The sequence below is a fragment of the Falco peregrinus genome, chromosome 7 (assembly GCF_023634155.1).
Source record: "Falco peregrinus isolate bFalPer1 chromosome 7, bFalPer1.pri, whole genome shotgun sequence".
In the NCBI taxonomy this organism is placed as follows: Eukaryota; Metazoa; Chordata; class Aves; order Falconiformes; family Falconidae; genus Falco; species Falco peregrinus.
This window is the reverse complement of record NC_073727.1, coordinates 89,263,478-89,287,013: the sequence shown is the minus strand read 5'-3', so window position 1 is coordinate 89,287,013 and position 23,536 is coordinate 89,263,478.

The following is a 23,536-nucleotide window of genomic DNA, read 5'->3' as shown; positions in this document are numbered from 1 at the left end:
TACTCATAAATAGACTAAACATAACAACAAGCAATTTAAACAAATCAGAACACCCACTGTGGTCTTCCTTTTTAGCATTGGGAACTAACCAATGGCTCTTATATGATATAATGCCTCCTTGGGAAAGAATTAATCAAAGGGACCACCAATTGATTGTGGATGCACTTGGTATAGCCCCAAATAATCTTTCTCTAGCTCTTAGTTGTATTAAAGCTCAACTATGGTAACAGCAATTATAAGAGAAGGTGAAGAGGGCAACTTACCCACTGAAATTCGAAATGTAATTTGAAAATGCATTTGATAATGCAACTAAATTTGAAAAAGATTTTCAATCTTGGTGGTGTCTGGTCAACTTTACTTATGACCTCATCAACAACAAAGCCACAGCTTTTGTCTTAACAACATGCAGTGCTTCGGTATACACCATATACCAAATCATTGCACTAGGATTAAATCACAATGGAACTATATTAGAACATAGAGTATGGACCCAATGAAATGGAAAAAAATGGCAAACTGTTGATGCATTTTATGGGAACAACAAGGATTTATTTGTGAAAGTAACATTATGAAAACCCAAGACATTTGTCTTGACACTGAACAAAATATCTGTCATTCTGAAATACATCCTGATGGAACCCCTGAAACTGTACTCATATATATTGGAAAAGAATGCGTTTGTATGAGAACTTTTTGTGATTTTATATTTGTAGATAATGTAACCAAAATCCAGGGATAAAACTCATTAACATCCATGTAGCATTAAATACAGACATTATTTATAGCAGTGCCGGATGTATGGGGAACCATTCCACCTACTGTGCATGCTGAACTATTCTGTGGGTCCCATTTTATGTTACACATAAAATGCATCCAGGTGGTGGTCCTGACCATCTGTTATCTCCTCTTCACTCCTCTTCATCCCATTGTGTGCCCCGTGACTCCATCTAAGCTCTTGCACATCCCCCTTAGCTAGCACTCCTTCCCAAACTCCAGACCAGCTCCACCTGCTTTTTCCACTGCAGAACCCCTCTTATCATTACCCGTTCTTTTTTCCACGAGATTGACTCCATTGATCAGAAGTCCTTCCAATCATCAGTTTTGACAAATTGAGATGCTGGGTACTTGAGCATTAATGACTTGAGAGGGTGGGTCAGCTTAACCTAAACTTTGTGCACATTCTTGTTTAACTAAATCAGAATTTGGTAACTGGGGAGTTTAGGAAACAATAAATTACTGAAGATAGAAGTAAGCACTCAAATATTTGTGGTTTTAGTTTTACTAAAATTAGGGGAATGGAAATTTAATTATTCAGCCTCTGTTACATCTTATCAATTATGACAATCTAATTACACACAAACTCAAATTTATTGCCTACCCCCATCATAATGAATCTTACATTGATGAAGAAACTACTGTAACATGATGATCTATGTCAGCTGCTAGAACACGTCTGAAACAATGGAAACAAACCTCTGATCGCCATTCATCATGATACAGAAGAGATACATTGTGTCTTGGAAAGAGTGAAGAATGATGAAAAACACCATGGATTGGAAACTCTTGGAAGCTCACCAACTGCAACAGGACTTTTCAATTTAATGCTTCACCCAGTCGTGATTTTACTAACTCTATCTTTAATATGTCTATTACTTACATTGTATATAAAGATTTGGTACATCATAAAACAAATAACCCAACTTCAACCACCAAAATATACAAATTAGCACATAACAAATAGCAGTGCTTGACTGTCTACTTACTGTGGATCTGTGATTGTATAAACTATCAATAGACTTTTTACGGCACAGAGGCAAGAGGTTGACGTGCGGAATTAGACTCTATAACTCGAAAGTTATAAAGTAGGTATGTTTATTGCGCGCAGATGCACGGGGATCGCTCCTCCACAAGCGTGCATGCCCGAAGTGACGAACCATCTCACATTTATACAATGAAACAAATGAATATTCAATTAACGCCTATACATACTCGTTACCTAAACCCGCTTACTCTCGCCTCATATGTTAATTAGCTTATCAGTCCTTTGCCTGGAATGTGGTGGTCTTGCAGGTTTGTAGGTGATTCATGTCCTTGTGACCATCTGATCTTCTCCAGCAAGAAGCCTTAGCACTCCCTCCCTCTAGGTAACATTGGGATGTCTCTCATCCTTTTCTCATCCTTTTTATAAATAGCCCCTTTGTCTGAGGAAGAAGGGTAGGTGTCTCCTCAGAGCTGTGTGCCTATGTGACCAGACACCGCACCCATGACCAGTCACCATACCCACATTCCTTGAGCAGACACATACAATCACGATCGATGTCCATTGTCCCCATTTCACACTATTTCTCAATATCAACATGAGGGTTTTCTATAATAGAGAAAAAGTGCTCACTGGTGTTTTTAAGAAACTAATACTTTGACATTTGGAAAAACTGCTGCATAGTCTGAAATTAAATAAATGTGCTGTCTGCCCAACTGCATTTTTGGGTAGGGTATTTTGGCTATTAGAGCAGATAAGAGAAATATGATACAAATATGATTGAAACATGAAGGAAGGGAAAAGGACAGTAGTGCTTAAGGTCAGTAAAAGTAAAACTAAAACTAGTTTGCATTCTGATGACAAGTTCTTTGACAAGATAATCTTGTTGCTGACAACAATGCCTACAGCAAACTGGAAAACCCAAGTTTCTCAGAAGATTGGCTATTAACTGGTTTAATAAGAGAGGAAATTAACTATTACATCTAAAACGTGAATTTCTGATACATTTCTCAACGAATAATTTATGAGTCCTATTACTATGGATATGAGACCTAGACAACTGCTAGGAATGACAAAAGATAACTCAAAACCTTCAGGTAAAATATTGAACTGAAATTCAGAATAGGTTTTGAGGTTATATGATGCATGGAAGAAAAAGTCTTTTTAGGATCAATAGGAGGCTTGTCAAGGACCATCTTCCCTGACCACGGGAAAACTCTAGCAAAGTCAGTGCATGCAGAACAAGTGAAGATATTAACAGACCTTAGTCTCTGTCCCCAGAATTCCCTGGGTCCTCCTCACTACCTGCCTATGGTCCTGGAGCCCCATTTCAGCTTAGCAGAGGGATGTCAGTCCCTGCCCCAGAAATGCAAGAGTGCTGGTCTCCAGCCACATCTCCTGGAAGGCCCTCAGTCCTATGTTACAGATAGTCCTGTCCTCTGCAATCCTGATATGTTGGCAGGATGTCCTGGCTGGACCAGGGACCCCACTCGTTATCTCACTTTCTCTGATGATCACCTGCAGATGACTGCCAGAGCCTGTCACAGTCACCACCCTGGCCCCACTGAGGCACAGGCTGTCTCTGGCCAGGTGGTGCACCTACTGGTCATGCTGACTCCTGGCTCATCTGCCCTCCAGGAACAGCTGACGGTGACTCTGCCACAAAGTTTTGTCTTTTGTAAAGTTATGCCTGTTTTGATTTTGATTTCAATAGCAGGCAGAAGAAAAAGTAAAGGTATATTCCTTATAAGATCATAAAAGCTGACCTTAATTTTTTTAACAAGAGTTATAAAACCCCGCATAATAATTGTCATTAGCAAGCAGTGGTAATAGTGAGAAATTATGAGAATGATCAGAATGACATGGTCTATAAAGCCCTAAAGAATAGTAGGGAGAAAGTATGCAAAACAGCCAGTAACAATGATTTTTAAAGGAGACATATACGTAATATGGCTATACAAATTAAATTAAATCTAAAAGTTCAGCTAATTAATAACAACACTTTTTTTTTGCTTTGAAGTAGCAGACTAGTTTTCAGTAAGACCTTTTTTTTTTCTCTAAGAATTGCCATGTGAAATCATAATTGTTGGAAGATTGCTGACAAATTTTTGATAACAGCAACTCCCACTGACTTCACTTAAGGGAAATTTCTCTCTGAAACCTTTTTTCCTGGCACAGAATGATTAATAGCTTTCTTAAAAAATGATGTCAAACCTATTTAACTGAAATACAATTTCATGAAGTTACAATAGCCAACACAGTGTGATCTCATCCCACTTTATCTGTTTCACGCATCATGCTGCAAATCAGAGAGAAGATAAGAGAAAATTATCCATATCTTTAATGGGGCACATGGGTATGCCAACAAATGGGAGGATATTGATCAGGAAATAAGATCTATTTAAAATGACTTAAAAACCCACAAAGCAGTGTTTTGAGCACTTCAAGATTTAATTCATGTTGGGAAGAGTTTGCAAGCAGTTTGAAAGCATATATCATGTAACAATAGAAGTTGTGCTGATCCCTTTCTCTTGGGACCATACTTGATGATTCCCAGGCCTTGCTGCCTGGGCTAAAAGGATATGCTATAATTAAAAACTCAGGATTCAGGTTGCTCGCATTTCAGCTCCCCACCCATGCTTTTCACTCATCTTAATCTAATTCAATTGAACTAACAAATGTGGCACACCCCCCCCCCCCCACACACACACACTTTTAGCACATACCCTTAGGGTCTTACAACATTCTTTCACTTTTGGAGAAAATGACGGCACTGATATGTATTTTAAGTACAAAGCAGAAGTGTTAAAAGCTTAATGATCCTTTCACTATTGTGTGAATGTAGGTATATGTTTATATATTTATATATATATATAAAACATAAACAATTTCACACAGGATTCTATGTCAGTCGGTGCAGTGACTAACAAAAAACTGGTATGCTGGTTATGTTTTGACTGCTATGCGTAATATTTAAACAATAAACTATTAAATGTCTCTTACAGTTATACATTCACTTCATCTTTACATTTGATAAAAACGTGTCATGTTTCAGCTTCTCTATATGGATTTAATATTATCTCTTTTTTAGATGACAAAAGTAACAGAACTGGAACAGAACAGAACAGAGTGAAAAGCCTGGAAGTGTAAACACTTTGCAACGCAGTATTTTCTGTGCTCCTTGCTGTTCTGGGATCTCTGATATGAAAGAAACTAACTTGCAAACTTTGGAAATTCATTAATTTCAACCAAATTGTCCTTGTCACAAGAATGTGCTCTGGTTCAAGATTGAGATCAGTGCCACACTTCTCTGGAACTGCCTTTAAGAATGAACTTCTCCTATGTCAAATGCCTCATATTCAGTCTTCTTGATGCTCTATGAAAGTTTCTTAGGGGACTTCATTTTAATTGGGTCTTTTTCTTGTGGAACCTTGAATTTGAGAATTCCTATGTAAATAAAAGAGGACAAGATTTTTTTTTTTTATTATTACCAATCTCTAGATGTGGTTGGACTTGATGATCTTTAAGGTTTTTTCAAACTTAAGTGACTAGGATTCTATGAATCTATGTTTAAGCACAGATAAGTTTGTAAGAAATTTGTTTTTTATCCTAAGAATTCATTTTCCCAAGATTTGCTTCTTGAACACCACAGTTCTTGAATACAAGGTTTGGGTAAAAGGTTTGGATAAAAGGAATGCAAATAAATTAAGCACTCCACTGAAAAACTGAAAATCAGCAAGAGTATTCAATACGTAGATTATGTGTATTTTTCTCAGTGATTCTGTCATAACATTTTTTTTACTGCTGTTACATTGAGGAGACTACAAAGAGGTGGTGAAATACAGAGAAAGCTAATCTGTGAGATTCTGGAATTGTTTTAGTTGTAATGGGTTACTAAAGCTGTTTTGATAAATAAAAGTTTATAGAGTGTACACCTTGGTTTTCTAGTGAAAGAAATCGAGGAAAAATAATCTTTCCCTGCTGGGCAAGCAATTTATAGGCTGTCTTCCACTCCCCCCACCGCCCCCACCACCCCCACCACCAGTTGTCAGATGTCTCAAAAAACTGTTCTAGTAGACTGTATTGCAAAGCTAATATACTAATGTTAAAAATAATGTAAAAGTATGTATTTTAAGGGATAACCCATCCACTTCTGCTTTAGGAGAGCAGAGCAACTCCTATTGAACAGGCCAATTCAGGTCATTAAACACTGCTGTCTGTGAGTCCCTGAGATGCAATGACTTTGCTGGCTGAATTTGGGGTCACATTTTCCTGTTATACATGGTCTGTAGGGCAAAAAGCAGAAATGAACTGTGAAAATGTAATACCTGTTTTTGGACCCCAAAATCTAAAACCATAATGTACTTAATCTCTATAAAACTCTGTAATAGATCATGTTTGTCTATTAACATGGAACCGATTGCTTCATTTGTCCAAATTGCTTTATACAATTCATTATTATATGCAGAACTGGTAGCTAGTAGCTATAATTTTTGTAGATATTCAGTAATCGTATTTGTCACTCACCTTCAAAGTGATCATCTACCTTTAGCCTCTTAACTTACCTCCAATGTTTTTTTTCTCTTTTCCATACACAGTTCCCATGCTTTCAATATGCAGCTATAGGTCATCATGAGCATAAATAAATATACAAATATGAAAAGTGTTCTGCTGAGTGTTTCCTCATCCAGGTAACCATGGAATGTCCTTGGATTTCAAAACTTTAACCAGTTTCAGATAAATTTCTAAAAATGGTGGGTGTCAGTGATCCCACGACACATGGCACTTTTGAGAAAAGAAAGGGAAACATGTTAAGTACACTGGCATCTCACATATAAAATATTAAAAATGTTTGGGGATTCTTTGTGTATAGAGTACTGTTCAACAGAATGTGTCTGTTATATGTAGAGTGATTAAGCTTCAAGAACTTGATTAAGGAGCAAAAAAAAATTCCTCAAAATTAATGGAAATCTTAGTGTTGACTTGGCTTTTGATTTGAGTAGAAATCCTTATTTATTTAACTAGATCCTTAATAAAAATCATAAGCAAGTTGTGATTATGATAATAAGTATGAATATCTCCTCTACCAACATCAGCAAATTTTGGTGGTTGAAAAAGATACATAACCTCTGAGTCTTCACTGGAGTGCTCACTGCATCCCTAAAGTAGCCATAATGTGATTACACCGTGGGCTTTAGTATCTTAAACTGTCACGATGCAAACAAGTGTATGTACTGGGCATTGTCGTGCTGGATTCCACCAGAATACTCAACTGTAACACACTACAGTGCATTTTTTGCATAAAACTGTGGAGCCATGGAAAATTCCATACTTCTGGACTCTTCATGTGCACACAGTCGCATATATATTTTCATGTGTGAGTAGAAGGGTGTATCATGTGACTGATGACTGACATTGTTAAAGGAGAGCATGTATTAGGAAATGATATGTGCTGTGTGTACAGAAAGTGAATGAAACTACAGAGGTGCATTTGGTCAGAGCAATTAGTAGTGCAGCCCTCAGTGGAACATTTAAAGGGGCTTCTCCACAATGAAAACTTGTCAAATTTCAACATTCCTTCCATTCTGTATTGATTCCAAATTATCACTAGGGAAAACTAGAAAGATTATTTCCCTTGTCCATGTAATCAAAAGTTAAATATGTTCCCTTTTATCTGAATTTCTCAAAATGGAAACAACTATTTCCCCTGTCCTTTTCAGTTACATTTACATTGTGGCAGTATTATTTATCATGAATCAGGAAAATAAGAATTGGTCCCTTTTATAAAAAAAAAAATGGATAGGACATCATCAACAATATCCCAACTAACACAAATTTTCTGAAAACTGATGGGAGCATTGTGATTGGCTTGGATATGTTCTGAATAGTGATTTTTCCCCTGCAGTACTATCACATTCTATTTATTGTTTCTGATAATTTCATTAACATTTTATTTCCCATTCCAAGGTTTTTATAACCACCAGTAAAGTTTACCTGTGTCATGATTCTTGACACATGTTCTTTCAGAAGAACTGGTATTTTATGACACATACTAGTATTTATTTCTGTTGTCTTCCTTGTGTCTCTACGTGCCAAGTGAGCAGCTCCCTTAAATGCTGGACATGATTTGTTTCTGGTCATATACCTTTAGCAGGATATCTTCCAATAATGTATGCATTTAACACAGGGTATCTGGTCAAATGAAAGGGTACTTAATGTTCTTTGGCAACATGGCTTATATATCTCCCTACATTTTTTGGCCTTTACTCTTCTATATTAGTTTATCTAGAGGACTCAATTGAAAGACCATGTATAGAAGTATCAAGTAAAATACATCAAATAAAATGACTCACGGAGAGCCTAGTGACCTGAAAAAATGTTACTTGAAAAACTAACGACCTAAGTATGCCTCTAAATCTAAGATTATCCAGCACAGAATTCAGAATTCCTCAAAGCAGATGTGTAACTAGTGATCCAAATAGAAAATTAAATCTAGCAATGATATCTTTATAAATTTATATATAAAAAAATTCTCTGAAGTCATCTCTTTTGCTTCACACCTTCTCTTCTGTACTGCACCTAAATGTGTCGTTGATATCATTTCCTGGGAACGTTTTCTATATTATGGGGGTTTTTTGTTTGTTTTGTTTGTTTGTTTCTTTTTTTTTAACTTTCCTTGTATTAAAAGAACCCAGAATAAAATGTAATAGCAATTCAGGTATTGATGCATGGATGTAAAATGCTATACTAACAGAGGAGCTATTATTTTAATCTATTATAAAGGTATACTACATAAGCTGATTTACAGATGTTTAATGCTGAGTTGTTCTCTATTGCCATTTAGAAACCATTAATCTGTAAATTAATTCAATCAAAAATTATCTTTCATAATCATAAACTTCTCAAGCCCAGAATAACTGGAAACAGCTTTATTACAGGCTCAGAATTTCATAGCAAAATGCCAATGAATATGAAGATAAATTCAATTTTCACAAGCTCTATGGAGAATACAAATGATTGACTCTCTACTCTTCAGTCAATAATTATTGACAGTTCTAGATCCAAATGACAAAACAAAGAGCAGAAATCAATGGCAGTAGAACAAAGATCAGATCAATAGCTGAATTTCTCATTAACAGAACGAATGGCAGTTTTACTTCACTTTGACAGAAAAAGACAGCAGCCTCATGCTCTTTCTGATTGAGAATGGAAGGGCAGAGGTCAAATATGCATAATGAATGTGAATCTGCCATTTCCTTAGACCCAAACACACTTGCATCTATGAAATTCATTTTTAGACAAATATGTGATCCCTAGAGTAAATTCCAACGACAAGATTAGAAATTATGGTTAAGCACTTGCAGTGCTGTTAGGGGCTATAAACCTGCTTTCACACACAGTGCTGCTGTGTAGTTATAAGCTCCAGAGCAGAAGAATGTTCATAAATTCACCATTTCTGCGAGCGAAATAATTGTGTGGGTGGTGGTGGGAGCTTTACTTGATTTGTCACATAGGTAAAAAAAGGAACACAATCTTCAAAATTCCTTTTGTGTTTTCAAAAAAGCATATTGATAAGAACAACATTTATGACACATTTATTTTCTGATCTTCAGATAAAATAAGAAATGGGGGAAGTTCCTAATAATTATTGGTAATTGTATAGGTGAATAAAAGAAATAAATTAATAATGACAAGTATCTAATGAGCCAATTCAGTCTAATTGTATAGAATAGTGATTGTACTAATTTCCAGTGTCCCATTCTGCTTCATGGATTACTTGTGACTTCCATATCATCTTTTAATTGTTTTTAATAATAGCCTATTGTATTGAAGAAAACTCAATTCAATAGCAGTACATTGGTAAAGTTTTGTGTAATACATAGGTTGCACCACTGCTTCTCAGGTAGCTATTCCTATACAAAGAAATAGCTTTTCCTTCATCAAAAGAATTTTCTGAGAGAAGGATAAAGTAGAAAGCAAGGGGCAGAAACCCCCAAAGCTGTTCAAGCTCATAAATTGGGGCTTACAATAAAACAGTGACAGTAGTCATTAATTAAACCTAGCCATTTATGAGAACTGCTTTTAAATACTCATTTTAATCATGTTTTATTTTAAAATATGTTTTATTTATGGTCATATATAAAGGATAATAAAACATTAAATATGACTTGTTGAGTTGTCAGTCAGTTACTGTAAATTGCTATAGAGTTCAACGGATCAATAGGTTAACTTCTACTTATATGCTTATAATTATCTGTAATACATGGTACTTAAGCCTAACATGCTTATGATATTTATTAACCTTTTATAATCTACTTACACATACAACGCTTTCTCAGGAATGATAATGTATCTGCAGCATGAAGATTGATCTATATCAGAGCAGAATCTGAAGAATCTAATATTTCTTGTCCTCAAATCAACCCCCCATAACACCTCAGAAAAAAAGCTCATGGGTTTCTTTTGTAAAATAAAAAAATATAAAAATATGAAACTGTATAAGTAACACTTTCAGAAGTCCTACTCATCTCTATATATTGTATTGATTTTCTTCATATTGTTCAGTAATAAATAGCAGTAATCAGCTGATTGTGATATAAATTTGCAAAGCATGTATATATTAAATAATGTCAGGTAATTCCTAGTTCACATATACATATATAAGACGAAACTGCTGTAAAGTTAACAGCTTAATTCAGGTTAAGCTCTGATTATTCTTCATTGGCTTATAATATTTTAAGACTTCACAAAAGCTGAATGGAAGTTTCTTATGAAGTTAGAACAACTTTGGAAATTCAGATCCTAAATCATACAAATTATGTCAGCTACTTTATAAATAGTGTCCTACTTTCCCAGACTTTTGTATGCCAATTTCTTCTTGTTTCCCTAAGTACATTGCCTTTAGATGAATTCACAAGTTCATTAAAATGCTAAGCAATACTAATCAACCAGCCAGCCATTAATTGGGAGCAGAGAAGAGATGTGGTCATAATCACGTTAGGCAAGTGCAAGATAGGAGGAAAATGGAACTATGGGTGATGAGGGAAGAGATGTTTCCAAACATTCGCTCCCATGCCTCCAGAACAATGGAACAGGACTGGCTTTACCTAGAAAGACTTGTTCATCTGATTAAGTAAGAGTATTATGGACTGTTCCTCTGGTCTTATTGCTGACAGTTTTTCATCAAGGCATATAATGGTTGGAAAAGAGCAAATGTTAACAAAAAGAAAACAACTTGAACTTTATGAAACTTCCTGGATGCTCAAATTCTGTTGGGACGCAGAAGACCAGCTACCAATGAACAACCCCCATAAACCTCACTAAGTTTTAAAACAATGATCAAGTTCCATCCTGTACAAGCAGGAAGGAGAACAGAAGGAAGAAGAAATATGAATGTGGGATTTAAATAATAGCTACGTCTTCCATCCAAAAGTATTCTTCATTAGTTATATCTACTTGTTAAAATAAGACAATTCCCCACATCTTATGGTATATTGATCAGTTTGGACTGAACTGAGAAACACCAAGACCTATAAGGAACCCTGAACCTCCAGTGCCAGCTGAATCCAGCCTCCTTGGTTTGACGTTCAGCCTGTGGCTCAGCTGCTGTATTTGTACTTAGAGCCTTTTAGTGGCTGTGGTTTCAGGCCTTCTTATTCATTATGCTAGTTTTTACAAATACTTTTGCTAAGTGGATTGGCTTGGCACATTACGTAGAGAAGTATGGATAACTTAGTCTCCTGGACACTTAAAAGTTCGGCATTGCAGTGCTCCTTGTGAACTTAATCCCTAATGTTTTACCATATCCTTATCAATATGTGTGAAAAACACAACATGACCTCATTGCCAGCTTCTCAAACATGAGTACAGGGAATAATATATATTATATCTTTAGTTTAAGTCTGCTCATACTGCTATATGTTATCAAAGAACAAGTTCCTTTTCAGCTTTAGTTTACCAAGGAATGGGCACTGTGAAATAGCAGTTCCTTTGAATTTATCTATACCTGTGTTCCCAGAGCTTTCAAAATGAGTAAACACTGGGCACTGATATCTATAATCTAGAGGATTTGCAAAGGTAGTCACAGACTGTGATTTCACCTGCCTCACTGAGGAGAATCAGGCAAAGGGCCTCTAAATCCTTAATTACCGATGTACCAGATAGACAAAGCACAGAAAGAATTTTCATAGCAATAAGATAAGGACCGTTTTAATTTATTCACAGGCCTAAAGAAATCTGGTTCCTTCTGAAATCCATTAGTAAGGCAAATAATTATCTTGTCATATGTTAGTTTTCAAAATTAGGATTAATTTTAATGCATTTCTTTTGAAAACTTGTTCTGAATTTTTTCAAAATAAAGCAGGAAATGACTGCATTTTAGTCTGAAGTGAAGATTCTACATAAGTAACATGATGCTGGTAATGTGCTTAAAAACACACAGTCTGATCACTTTAACTTATATTTTTATATACCAGTAAATCTGTTCCACAGCGACCTGTTAATAAATGAATTCTGTTGAAGCACTCGCAGATGTTGAGACAGCCTATTGTATTCTGGTGGATTCTAGAAGTTATGTAAAATTTAAAAAATAGGTACCAGTCTCATTCATGGACCTTAGTAAACTATTTAGTGTCTGCCTGTTGATTGGAATGCTCTGAGCCCTGATTCAGTGAAATACATATATGAAGCCTTGTTGACCAGAACAAAGCATAACTGAAATAATTCCTTCTAAACATTAAAGTTAAAAAGAAACCTGCTGTTCCTTAGTAACCCCAAAATTAGGGCTTGAGATAATGGGAGGAAAAGGCCATAGCTTTCGCAGGATTTGTCAAGGAGTTTGACAAGCACTTAAGTCACAGATTTTGTTTTGTCGTTATTATTTTTTCTGGGGCAGGTGAGACATGTTGCTTGCTTTTATAGAATTGTTAAATGGTATGCTAGTTGTCTGTTTAACTGTTGTTTATCGAACATCCTGAAAGCTTATGTGTATCTTTCTATTGATTTCCTTGGCCTTTCGACCAGCCTGTTGGTTTTAAGCAAAAGTCAGTGATGTGGGCTTTTTAAAATTGTGATCTGCAAATCTAAAGATGAATGCATTTTTTACAGTGATTTGAAAATATTGAAAGATTTTAGAAATGCATTATTTTTCTATTTTTAATTGTCTTCAGCCTTTTGGATACTATAGTATAGATACATCTATATGGCTTTTATAATTTGGACATTTAATCCATATTCTGTTTCTTACTTGGAATTCAGCAGAGCTTTCATTTAAACTCCAGTAAAACAGTGTCAGATCATATCTGATGAAGTGTTAAACTTTATTAGTTCTCAGTTACTTCCTTGGGGTTTGAAACATTCACTGCTGCCTGAATATCATCTAATTCTGATCTTTACAATTACTCAAGCCAGTCAGGCACTATTGCTGGTAGTGGTACATAGTTTCCATGTGTGCTACTTGGTGTCCATCTCTCAGGTTTCTGTATGCAAGACTGTCACTGCCATGCTACCCCCACATAGTAATAGAACATACCACGCTGTATGGACAATTACCTAATTCTGTGTTCTGTAGACTTTTAAAGCCTGCTACACATTTTATAAGAACATACACTTGATATACAGAGATGGCCAAAGATTCACAGCATTAGCTCACACATTGCACGGAGGTGGTTTGACCACTTCTATTTTGGGCTAAAAGAAATCTCAGCAATAACAGCATGCATACTCATTGTGCTGTTTCAAAGGTTTGCACAAAATTAGTTTAAAAAATAGTATTTACCATAGCAGGCTTCAGTCAAAGACTGGGAACAGTATTACACTTCATATTTCCTCAGACACTAACGTTATCTCCAGAATTATTTTTGATTTTTTAGAGTAAAGAGATTCTTCTTTACCTCCTTCTTAAACTAAAAGTCTTTGGCTAGAAGAATTAGCAACCATTTAAATAACCTTGGTGTTATGAGTTGTCCTGCTGTAACATAGAACTAGTCAAATGGTATTTTTTAAATGGGTGAGGTACATGAAGAGAAAGCTGAAAAAGGTACATACGCAATAAAAGATACATACACATTGTTGAAAAAGATACCTTATTACAGATCTTTAGTAATCATGAGAAAAACACCTAAAATAAATTTAAAAAAAAGAAAAAGACTTAGAATGTCTCCAAAGATTTCAGATGAACTGCTGATTTTAAAGTCAATCTTTTCACATTTTAGATTCAATTCACAAGAAAAAAAAAAAGAAAAAAGATTGATACTGAATTTTGAAACAGGATTAATAGAGGACAAGTAGTCACCAAAGTTTTTATTACCTAAGATTTTCTACTTGCAGGATCTGAATACTGCAAACAATCATTGATTATCTCCATTTCTCACTGGCTAGGGCAGGTAATATTACATTCTGTAATCTTTTGGGAACTATTTCTGCTTTCATGCATAGACCTTGGGTCAGTTGTACCAGTGTCAGGCTCCCTACTTATGACTGAAACTGCCAATAAAATTTGGAAAAAAACTCAAACCGACAAATAAAATAGCTTAAAATAATTTTCTAGAATTCTTTAAATATATTTTCCATCATATTTTCTACCACCTGTAGTCACAGTAGGATTGCTGTACCTGTGAGAAGGTGAGGTGAATTATACTGAAGCATCGGGGGTTTTACACAATTCTGCAAAGAAAATTACCAAGGTTTTTAATAGCTGTATAAGATCTGGTCTTTATATAGACTCAATTATATTGAGTCTAGAAATTTATGAAAAGGAAGAAAACTCACTATGTAAACTCACTTTTTTCAAACTTGAGGACTCTTAACAAGTTCTATAGCAGAATACCTTCATGCAAATTTATAAGGCAGATTCCAGTTTTCTGATGAAAATTACTAAGGCTTGCTATTATGCTAGTTTTCAGATAAAACACCTTTTGTAGTCTCTGCAACAATGAAAGTGAGTAAAATTCCTGGCCGGAAGAGTTTATCATCCAAAGCCTGAATCCAGAAAAAATAAATTACTTTTTTCAGGAACTGTGGTTAGTCTAGGTAAAAGTCTGTAGGGTTTACTGGAGAAGACAGTGACTAAGATGACAAGTCATATAGAGATGTAATTCTCCACAGTATATTTTGGTATTCTCTTTTCTATTTTTGAGTAGATAAGACAGATGGAAGTGATATGCTTCTAGATAGTACGGGAAATGCGAGACTTTAGAAGGAATTTGAGTTACAAGAGAATGGACACAGGTGGGACCATTAGTTTTAGACTGGCATTGAAACAGAGGATGTGTACAAATGCACAGTAGTGTAGAGAGACAGATGCAGTGATGCACAGACAATTAATTAAAGGTAGCAGAGAGAAACATTTCAATACTTTTTTGATGTATTCAGTTCTTTTGAGCAGTATTCAAACAGTTAATATTTTCTCATTTTTCTGATACCTTGAAGAAGTCATTAGTATTTGGAACAGACCCATTCAAGCTTCACCAGGATTAGAAAACACAGATGTTTTCTACAATTATAACTTCCAGTGAAAAATTAGCTGTCCTTAATAATAATCTAAAATATTTGGCACATAAAATTAACCTGGTAAAAGCATGTCTACTCGGGGGACTGCGAGCAGGAAAGAATTGCTCCAGTGACCATGGTAGCTTTTTTCAGTAGCTAAAATTATTCCAGAGGAATATTTTTGTGCCTCTAAAAGAGAAATAATTTCAGAGAACCCAGTTCTCTGAAGACAATTTTGGATGTTGAATAAAGACATACTGGTGTACTGTAGAAGGATCTGCAGTACTTTATAATACTTTTCCAGTAGTGCATAGTTTTATACCAATCAAAGTTGGGGAATTGTATTAGGAAAGAAATAGGTGGAAAGTTGTGAAGAAAAGCAAAAACTTAAACAGAATTTATAATGAGTGAGAAGATGGTTACTCTTTTAATCTTGTCAGTAGATTGTCATTAAGTGTTACTGGTTTTAGTTCTAACATGGAAAATGGCTGAACCATGTGCAACAGGGAAATTCTCTAAATTGCTTTACCTCAAACAGCTATGGAATCACATAGTAGCTGAAAGGAGGAAAGGAACTTGTGGAGATTGTCTAGTCCAAGCCCTCACTCAAAGCAGGGTCAGGTAGAACAGGTTGCCTGGGGCCATGTCCAGTTGGATTTTGACTACCGAAAAAGTCAAAACCTTTTGACTACCAAAATATTAAAACTCCATAACCTTTCTGGGAAACCTGTTCCTATGTTCAGTCACCTTCACAGAAAAATGTACAGTAAAATCAGTAATTTATTTATGTAATTAATTAGGGCATGAAATAAATAAGTGGATGGAAAGCCTTGCAGAATGAAAGACAAGTAAACAGAGGCCAGTTCTCTATTCTTTGTCCGTAACTTGCCCAAGGTGATATAAGTCATCCTTGAACTTTCAGGCTTTTATCTAAGATGCAAAAGGCCTAAAGACACTGTTCTGAAGACACTCACTCACTGAAGTGGTGTTTATACTGGACAGCATGTCTGTTGAGTTGCAGACATATGCAGGCTTCTATACATTCACAGTGAGGAACGCAACTATAAAGAAAAGACCCCTCTACACTTCATGTCATGTTTCTGCTGGTATTTCTATACTAAAATGGGGAGAGAGGTTGATATATCAAGCCTTATCAGTGTCACTGTTCCTGAAGGAAAGTATTATCATCTATACAAGGCTCAGACTAACACCCATCAGTTCAGTTTTATGTAAATGATACTGATACTAAGAATTTGCTTTCTGAATATTTTATTTTATTCTAGTTGCTCCCTTAAATTACAACTTATTTGTTGGGACTTCCTTTTTGCTGTTGGTAAATTTTTGCAGACAGTGGATATTGATTGCCATGGTGCCCCTCTTAATTCTCAGAGAGGAAGAAAATTCTACAACACGACTGACTGTGCTTAAGCCTAATGGACTTATGCACGCTCAGAAATGGTCTATTCTGTGTAATTACAGGTGTAAGGATGGACAGATATTTGTCAGATGTACTCAATCTTTTCCCTAATTTAAGTTCTTCAGAATAGCTGAAGGTAGTGTAATCAGATGGCAGGAGCTCTGCAACTCTCCCAAGTAATCAAGCATAGAATAGTCAGTCTTACACAATTGCTCCATGCCACAGTTGTACACATCTTGCATCAGGTGTCTCAAAGTGCATCAACACTTACAGGGATTTTCTTGTACGATACTGGAAAACATCCATCAAGGATAAAGTTGAAAGTATCAGACCAGACAAGTTCTGTATAGAGTAGGTTATTCCAGAAGTGCTTCTTGGTCTGGCAAAATTTCTAAGCAGTATAGCTACACCAGGAAAACCTTTAAATGCAGCCCAGACTTAATTTCCTTTTCTGGCTGATTGCCCTTCAGATTACTGAGGTTTTCTTTTCTTTGATATCTTTGATATCTTTGGCCTGTGTCATGTCAACAGCATTAATCCTGCCTTTAACTAAGGGATCCCAGACGCGATTTCTTCCTCTCACCTACTTTGCCGTCAGTTAATGCAGTTACATTTAGAGAGAGTAGCAATAAAAAAAACACAAAACACTGATGTGGGAAATATGGCTTGGAAAGTTAAGCTTCCATATGTATATAGAAAAGGTTAAGGAAAGGGCATCTTTAAAGTAACTAAACATGCTAATAAATATTTCTAATTAAATGAGTATGACTGTTGAGCCTCAGTAAGTACTTTTGGATAAATCTTGTCCAAGAGTCATGATACATAGTACAAGACCCAGATTGGTAAGGGTTTAAGTCTTAGATCAATCATTAATGTAGACTGTGAATAAGCAAGAAAAAAACATGCTTTCTTGATATGCTGAATGGCAGTGACAGAAATCTTCTCCCTTCGTTGAGTGGTGTTTCAAGGTTTGGGCGAATATTCTGGTCCATTATCATCTACAGAATCTATTTTTTTAGATAAGTCTTAAATCTTGAACCTCAGAATGGAGTGCATTTCACTTAACTTTTATAACAGGCTTTCAAATACTTAGAAATCTTTATGCAGCAGGAGTGGCAAGAATAAAAAGCTTGTATTCTGCAATTAGAAGTTCTTCATTAATCACTTTTATGAGATATAACAAAGTAACGTGAATGTCAAACAAAAACATGATCACAAGTAATAAAAAGGCATAACTGTGACCTTAAGTTGAATTAATTGACCATCAACTAACAGCATAAAAATTCAAAATAGCCAAGGAGTTCATCTTTAGGGCAGTATGCATGTAAATACTTCATACAAAACAAGAAATGAGGGTGGGATTAGAAGTAAAACAATACAACATCCACAGTATTTGTAAGTCTACTTGTAGGTCTACTAAGCATTCTTTCTAAATAATAAAGCAAATGTTCACAGTGGTAGCATAATATAAAGGTAAAGTAATGAAGCAATGCAGTCCTCTTTAGCTGTCCTTGATCGGTTAGACAGGACATGGCCATGTTAATTAAAAGCTAGAGGTGATACCAATACTATTTGGTTGCAGATGGCGGTATGCCTGGTAAGGAATATCAAATGCCTATCTTAGGTCCTCCAAGATGTCAAGTATGTCTGGCCCAAGTAGGCCAAAAGAGTAAGAAAGGACTACAACCCCAGAACTGAAGCGATTTATTGTTTTTTCCTCTCCCACTACATCGCAGGCTTTAAACAGGGGTTTTCACACACTTACCTTCCAAGCAACATACCCTTTCTGCATGTTGTCAGGTCTCTGTTTTATAATGCTTATCTAGCAGAGCAGAGGCATGAGGAAACAGGTGGTAGAACCTCCGTTTTCTGAATGCTGAATGGACTTGAACAGATGACAGTCTCTGAAGTCATCCTGCTTAGTCCATGTTATTCCTATGTAGATGTTAGAAAACTAACCACCTTAGATTATCTCTTTGTGTATGTGTTTGGAGATACGTGGATACTTCTAAACAAAGTTTCTGCCTCATTAAGGTACTTTGCTTCACTAAGAACAGATGAAGCCCTAGCTCCTGACTTAATTACTGCAAGCAAGTGCCTGGGGTTAGGTCATAAATTTGAGCCCAAACCTCCAGAATTAGCTGGCTATACGTAAGAGGGTTTTTTGGATTAGAGTGTTTCACTTTGGTATGTGTATGACCTACTTTATGAATCTTTTGGTGTGCATATAACAAAATATTACAAAAGCATTCAAGCAATAGGAAGCAGTGTTAAAGAATTGCACCAATGGCCACAGGGTTGTCTGGGCCAGACTATGAATATGTAAAGACAAACAAGCAGCTTTTAATTTGATTGAATGCTGGTGCTTTTTTTTTTTTTTTTTTTTTTCTTGGTATCCTAACAGTAATAAGTTAGAACAAATGGGAGCTATGGTTGTGTAACACATCTTACTTATCTTTGATCCTGTATGTGTGCACCCGTTATACAGTTCTTCGGGACCTGATCTTACTTTATTATTTTCTTTTTTTCTGCAGGATGCTGCTTATTCAACCATTCTGTTGAAAACAGAATGTGCTTCTGTATTGAATTTGGCTGCAAACTTTAGGTCTTTCACCTCAACTCTATGCAGAAGTTGGCAACTATATAGAGTTTAGGCAGGAATTTGGAGGATGGTCATGTAATTTAGGTTGCTGAATGTTATCCTGGGGAGTTGGATTCTGTGCTGTTCATGCTGTGTAAAACCTTGCTTAATTCACATAGTGTTTTTGCAATTTATTTGAATTATTGTAACTTTGCTAAACCATAACATAATAGAAAATAACCGGTATATAATAAAAAGTAATAAACCACAGTAATGATACATGTGGTTTTGTTGTCTCTTTTGTGAGCAATCTATGTACAACACTGACATGTACACTAACACAAAGTGATTAACCCTTCAGTCTATACATTAGCAACCTGAGGGTTTTTTTTTCAAATCCCATATTTTTTAAGCCATTCCTGGCCATAATGAAGTTTCTGTTCCTGTACATATCTGCTCATAGTTAAATTGGTTTCGTAAAATTAAACTATATGAAGCCCAGCATTATGAATCAGCAATTTTTAATTAAAAACATCAAGGGTTTTTACCAATTATTTGTAGATAGTGAATACATTCAGAGAGATCATTCACTGAAATCTAGTTCGTTTTTTTTCCAGTATTCACTTTGTTTTGATGAGAAAGTTAAGGAAAAAACCTAGGCTCAAGAGTTCCAAAGAAAAGCATAAAGTATACCATCTAATATGATTTAGATATCATATAAAACATTCAAATATTTATGAAATTTATCATTAAACTTGTATGTACAGGAAATCTCAAAACAATAGAGCCTCATTGAAAGAATTAACCACATTTGGACTAACATCCTTAAAATTATACTTGTGTTAATGCGGTTTTCTGACTTGGGCACCTGATTGCTTGATGTGAGTATTTCTTGAGAAGAAATATTCTGACCACAGAAAAATGTAAATGACCTCTAAGAGTAAAGAAGGTACATACTGAAGTAATGCATTGGTCTATTTTGAAGTCTATTTTTTTTAAGAATTAAATTCATGTTGAAATATTTGAATCCATTATTTTTATTCATTAAAAATAGTCTGAGAAAACAGTTGGAAATTGTCAGAAATGTCAGTTAAGTCTTAGATATATTTTCTAACTTCTATAAAATGGATTATAGGAAAACAGAAAGTGTAATTAGTACAAGACTCCACAGATATTTTGAATTCATTTGTTTCAAATGAACTGCTATGCAAAGTTGGCATACAGCGTGCCCCTTTCTATTATTTTTAGTAAAATGGATTTCTTGCTGTGATAAGTGATTCAATTGCAAATTTCAACTGAAAAGTGATTCTGATAAAACAGTGGGTAACATTTTTATTTAAGTACAATGATGTTCTTCAACAGCTACTATTAAGTGGTCTGAAATATGACGCCATAGTCAAAAACAACTGTGGAAAGTCATTGTTACCTTTTAGCATTTGGAATTTTTGTCCTTGGGAAGAAGTCCTGGGACCTGTCTGGAAGAAATTTAATATGAACAAAATAAGACTATCAATGAAATAACACTTCAGTGTAATGAAAGACGTCAGGCTTTTTCAAAGTATTGTTAAGTTTGACACAATTCTTCAAATGACCTAAAATTAAGGGAATATTACAGGCTACGTCTCTTAATTCATTAGATACACCTGGCTACAGTAAATGAAGAGAGCTCGTAGTGAAATCACTATTTTCCCATTCAAATTTTGGCCCTTATCAAGTCTGTCCAATGGGTACAGGACAAATAACAGAGATGTCTAGCCTGAGAAGACAAACAAATACTCTCAAGTGAATTATCTATAACATTTCTTTGACCAGTTAAAAATGGAAGGGTGAAGCAGTTCACTTAATTAGTGACCAACTTTGATGACTTTATGTCAACAAACATCCAGTTTCTGTCATAGTTTTAATACTCTGTCCCTGACTTGCGCCATTAGAAAGTGGGGTAAGTAACTTCTTTTCATAAAAGACAAGTTACTCACGATGTGTAAAAACCAGACTGGGGACTCATAAGCCTGGCTGGAATAGAGCCGATATGCTGAATCACCTTACTCTATGAAGTAGAGTGATTACCTTATTTTCCCCTGAAAACATACAAGGAGGGAATGGAGAACAAAAGATTAAAATAATCAGGAATTACAGTTGTGCTACATATGTTACTGAGAGTTATCCGCTGTTATGTTTTCCCCCTTTTCTATTGCTTCTTCATATAGCTTTAACCTACATGAGGCTGAGTTCTTGTTTTTCCTGTAAATCCTTAGCGTGGACATTTCAGAGGAGATGCCCCAGAAGACTGGCATGGGAGAACGGGAGCCACATGATACAGAGGACAGGTAACCCTAGTGATGAAGGGGCATTACTAACAACCTCAAACCCTCTTACACAACTGGAGTTAACAGCCAAACTTTTAGATACATGATTCCTTCCCTTCTATTCACAGAAGCAATGAAGACTTGGCAGTCCTGAGTTAATGGTTGGACTTGATGATCTCAAAGGTCTTTTCCAACCTAAATGATTCTATGATTCTATGACTGTTTAAGGAACAATTTTCAGCTGTGGATGACTTCACGCCGCATTGTCTGGCTTCTTCCCTATGGATACCAAGACATGAAGGAAGTAGTTGTGGTTGAATGTCTTACAGCCTAGCTGGAGTTTACATCTTTAATAGTGCGACAGGACTGATGTAGCCAAGAGATATTAAGGGAACTGCAACAGCACATGCAGATCAGGCTACTGCGACAGTCTTCATGTTTGCTGTGCAGTAAAGTCAAGGCTGAGAAACACGAACTGTGTAAGCTGATACCATTAGGAAAGGCTCTCTAGTCTCACTGTGAGTTTGAAGAGTAAATGAGGCAGATAACCTGGGCTGCTCAGCTAAAGGCTCCACACCTGTTTGCTTTCAGCAATCTATGGCTGAGCAAATTCCTGACAACTAGGCCTTCCCAGGCAAGTGGGGTCCCCAGCGTCAGCACAAACCTTCTTTAACCGAGCGTAATTTTTAAAGTATTGTTATATTTAGCTACTGTTTCCAGGAAGTTCTGCAGGCTACATCTTTTCAGGTGTTCCTGAAGAACCTTGGAATATCTTGAGATATGCTAGTTGATAGGGTTATCTCATTCCGTGAAGTGATCTGACTTGATTTGAGTTTCTGGCTTTCCAGGTTTGAAGTTCTATTCCTTTAGGATACCTAAAACTTCCTGGTAGCGTTTGATGTACCAATACTGGAAAAGTCTGCTTCAGACTTTGATTTTATATGAACTTTATTTATTTCATAGAATCATAGAATGGTTGGAATTGGAAGAACGTTAAAGATCATCTAGTTCCAACCGCCCTGCTACTGTCAGCCTTCCACTAGACCAAGGTGCTCAAAGCCCCATCCAGCCTGGCCTTGCACACTTGCAGGGATGGGGCATCCACAGCTTCTCTGGGCAATCGTTTTCAGCGCCTCACCAACCTCACAGTAAATTTGTCTAATACCAACCTAGAGATGAAAAAACCTGAAAGAGTTCAAATTTTGAGTTTTATATGTGATAATTCAAGGTTTCTAAAATATCAGAGTTCATTGTGTTTTCTTTGTAAACTTAGATTATGAGAACTGTGGAAAATTATGAGATTGCAATAACGTTATATAGCATTGAGGAAAACTGTAAAGTTTCTCTGAATAAGGAGGAAAGTATTGTAGGCAAAAAAACCTGTTCTGCTTTTAGCTGGTTAAATTTAATTTCCTTCATAGTACATTGCATGGTGTTATGTCTTGGAGTTGTGACCAAAACAGCGTTAATAACACCACCATGTTTTAGCTATTGCTGACCAGTGCTTATACAAGCATCAAGGTCTTTTCTGCTTCTCACACTGCTGCACCAGCAGGTAGGCTGGAGGTAGGCAAGAATCTGGGAGTGGGTACAGCAGGGACAGCTAACCCCAGCTGACCAAAGTTATCCCTTACCATATGATGTCAAGCTCAGCAAATAAAGGTGGAAAGGAAAATTTGCTAGGGGTGCTATTTCTTGAGGACTGGTTGGGCATCAGGTTTTTTCTTGATTTTCATTGTGGTGGTGTGGTTTTTTGGTTGGTTGGTTTTGGGTTTTTTTTTTGGTTGGTTGGTTTGTTTGTTGGTTGGGTTGGGTTTTTTTTTTTTTTTCCTTCTCTTAAAAGTTTTTGTCTCAACCCATGAGTTTTCTAGCTTTTTTCCTTCTAGTTCTCTTCCCCATTATGCTGAGGGGGGTATTGAGCAAGTGGCTATGTGGTGCTAAGCTGCTCACCAGGATTAAACCACAACAACCCATTATTTGGAAAA